The sequence below is a fragment of the Nomascus leucogenys genome, chromosome 5 (genome assembly GCF_006542625.1).
Source record: "Nomascus leucogenys isolate Asia chromosome 5, Asia_NLE_v1, whole genome shotgun sequence".
NCBI classification, from domain to species: Eukaryota; Metazoa; Chordata; class Mammalia; order Primates; family Hylobatidae; genus Nomascus; species Nomascus leucogenys.
In genome coordinates, this window is record NC_044385.1 from 48,257,438 (window position 1) to 48,261,148 (window position 3,711).

The 3,711-nt window shown below is 48.6% G+C and overlaps 1 pseudogene; it reads right to left on the reverse strand.

The window, feature by feature from the left end:
- Positions 1 to 785: 785 nt before the first annotated feature.
- LOC100592476 lies at positions 786 to 2,519 on the reverse strand (annotated as a pseudogene).
- Positions 2,520 to 3,711: the final 1,192 nt, after the last annotated feature.

Below are 3,711 nucleotides of genomic sequence, written 5' to 3' on the forward strand. Positions count from 1 at the left end.
GAGACCATCTTGGGTAACACGGTGAAACCCCGTCTCTACTAAAAATACAAAAAATTAGCCTGGCGTGGTGGCGGATGCCTGTAGTCCCAGCTACTCGGGAAGCTGAGGTGGGAGAATGGCATGAACCCGGGAGGCGGAGCTTGCAGTGAGCCGAGATTGCGCCACGGCACTGCAGCCTGGGTGACAGATAAAATAAAAAAAAATAAAATTAATTAATTAATTAATAAAAGAAAGAAAGAAAATGACAAAAAACAAAATTTCACAAATGTCTTCATTCTTATATATTAATGCATCATATATCACAATATAAAGTCTGGAGTTTTCCCCTTAGGTTTATAATAAACTATAAAACTCCTATTTAATGTATTTACTTTTATAAGCCTTCTCTGTTTAGGAGTATATGCTATACAAGTACATACATGCTGGTTTTTTTCCATGAGAACTATAGTTCTCATCTCAAATTAGTGACTTGCCTCTTAACCCATACTTATATACATTTCATTTCCATTATAAGACACTTAATACCCTTCTAGTGGTACATTCTAATCAACATAGTTTGAAAATCTTGATTTTTAAATAAAGCTTTTTATGTATTTAAATAAATAAAACCTGTTAATAATTTAACAGTTGAAGCACAATGTAGTGGCTACGTTGTTTTGTTTAAACTAGTTCACAGCTGTAGGAAAATGTTTGATTTTAAAACTATAACCAAGGTGAGACTGGAAAGCTGTAAGCAGTGAAATACTAGAATACAGTGAACGAATAAATAAGATTTTTTTTTTTAATCAGTGGCCATTCATTATTTTGCTTTAAAAAACCTGAAAGAAATGCTCTTCTTTTTTTTTTTTTTTTTTTTGAGACGGAGTCTCGCTCTGTTGCCCAGGCTGGAGTGCAGTGGCGCAATCTCGGCTCACTGCAAGCTCCGCCTCCCGGGTTCATGCCATTCTCCTGCCTCAGCCTCTCCGAGTAGCTGGGACTACAGGCGCCCACCCCCCCGGTTAATTTTTTTGTATTTTTAGTAGAGACGGGGTTTCACCGTGGTCTCGATCTCCTGACCTCGTGATCCGCCCGCCTCGGCCTCCCAAAGTGCTGGGATTACAAGCATGAGCCACCACGCCCGGCCGAAATGATCTTCTTTAAGTTTCAAATGTTCTGGTAAATGTAGGCGTTTCTTAGTTTCCTCAATATCACCTTGAATTGCCGAAATTAGTGACTCTAAAGAATCAAAGTTCTTTCAGGTCTGAGGTAGCCAAGGATGGACACATTGAAGATCTCGCCACGGAAGTCCTCTTTGAAGATACCCATGATATGCGTTTCCATGGAGTTCTTTGTTTTCGTAGAGTATGGGTTCCATCCTATCCTCATGATCATCTTACAGACATCTCCACTTCCAGCACTGGCCCAACCATAATAAATGCCAGTGCATGCATCAGCTGGAAGAGTACTACTTGTTCAGGAAAGTTCGCTGTGGCCATGCCCAGTGCTTGGATCCACAGCACCTGGCCTGGGTAGAAGTAGAGCAGGTGCCTCAGAATGCAATCTGCTCGCTCGGGCACGGGCTGTGGCCCAGTCCACGCATGGCTCAGAGCCCCGCACAAGGGGGTCCATCTGGGAACAGGGTGTGAACTCTGTGCTGGGACAGACGCCCACGACACGCGGTGGTGGGTGGTTCCCTCAGGCTGCCGACCCCAGGAATAGTTTCCGAGGCAGCTGGACTAGGGAGGACTGTGACCTGCACCTGCTTCTCCCACACACTTCTCTGATGGGGGTCCCCAGGGACGACACCGATGGGAGCAGAGGCTTCTCAGGGATGATTTGGAGGAGGAAGACAGAAGCAACAGGTGGTCTTGCATTGTGTAAGTTCTACTGTATTGACGCAAAACTTGGATTCTTCCGCAACACCTCCATTTACACTGAATCAAACATGTATTCGCACAGCATCAGTTTCACCATGCCTGAGGCCCCGGTTGGGGCGAGGTTTGCCTGAGCGTGCTGCAAGACCGCGCGCAGCCAGCGATGTGCATGCGCACACCCCGCATCCGCACATGCGCACACAGCCCAAACAGCACAGTGCCGCCTCTCAGCCAACAGACTGCAATGGGAAGTGAAGTGAGACCAGAGCCGGATGCCAGGCCAGTGAAAGTCCTGAACTGGCTGCTCCTGGCTCCAGAGAGGGCAGATTCATAGGGTATGTTGAGGTGAAATCCTGGATTTTAATCTGAAAGGGGCTGGGCGGAGACCAAACTACACCGGTCACGGTCAAGAGATCTTTATTGGAGGTATGGAGCGGCACCACGCAAGGAGAAGGAAGAGAAGAGAGAGAGGGCTGCTGGTGTGCTGGGTTTTATATCCCTTGGGCTTACCTGGATTGGGCTAGGGGCGGGCCCAAGGGAAGGCGGGAGATGCTTCTTTCTGATTGGCCCTCCTTTGGCGGGTTCAGACAGTGCCCGGTCAAGGAGGGGAGAAGAACCCGGAACTGGCCCCATCTTAAGGTACGGCGCCATTTTAAGATAGCCCATGTTACCTAAATTCCTCCCTTTTTGTTTTCTTAAATTGGGGAAAATGGGTGTCATGGTTCATCTGGCCACTTCCTGCTGAGTGGGGGCGCTGTGGGGAGGGGGCACAGGGAGAACTGTCAGGGTTATGCATGGGGTACAGTATGAGTATGAGGCCAAGCAATAGGGCGCTATACATGAAGACTTCGTTAGACGTGAAGTCCATGAATGTTTCTTGTCCTCCAGTGCCGTGAGCCAGTTGAAGGGCAGGGATGGGTTGGTGATGAGCCAGCTGTCTGAGCGAAGGGTGTTTAAGAATTGGTAGAATCGGCTTAACTGTAGCCATCTGGGGTGCTAGGGGTAGAGTTTGGTCTGCCCGAACAGAAAAGAAGATGGTAGTTAATTTAGGGTGCGAGAGCAGGCCTACCCCCTCCACCCCCAATCCTGGGTATTTTTTTGCCGGTCGTTGGCCGTTTAAGAGGTCTCTGGAGTCTGCCGTGTCTTCACAAGTTGCTAGGAGCTGGTAGTTTCTGAGGAGAAGCTGGTTAAAGGTTTGGTTAGAGATGGATACTCAGTTTTGAGGGAATGGGAAATAGTTATGGTTTGAGTTGGATATGCCCAGGCATTGCTGGGATATATGCCTCCTGTAACTGACTGGCCCCAGACCGGGTCGGCGGGGTTGTCGATATGTATGGCTCGGGAGGAGGCGTTGTTTTTAGTGGTATAATATAGGAATGGGGTGTGTTTGTTGATGTGGGAGCCAGACGGTGAAGTGGAACGTGGAAGAGAGGGTCCCAGCCGTTTTCTATCATAGTGAGCCTGGGAAGGGGAAGATCCACCGTGGGGCTGATGTAGTTGGTGTGTGTCCTTCTGTGAATGTTGTATGACTTTGTAACTGTGAAGAGATAATAGGGCTGGGAAGAGGGCCCGCCGGCGGAGGAAAGTGTAAAGATGTGAGAGGCGGAAAGCCAGAGAAGAGGACTTAGGAGATGCATGAGAGCGGGGCTTAAGCAGTTTGGTTCTTCGTGTGGTCCGGGTTGGTAGCCGGTTTCAACCTGGTGGGAGTGCAGGTCGGCCATAGCGGAAGGAGAGGTTGGTAGCTTGAGAGCAGCAATAAGGTGTTGCGGCGTGCAAGGGAGGCAGAGGTTGGGTTTGTCCCGTAGAAGAAAGAAGCCATGAACGTAGGGGATCTCTGCCCATTTTCCTGCCCATAGAG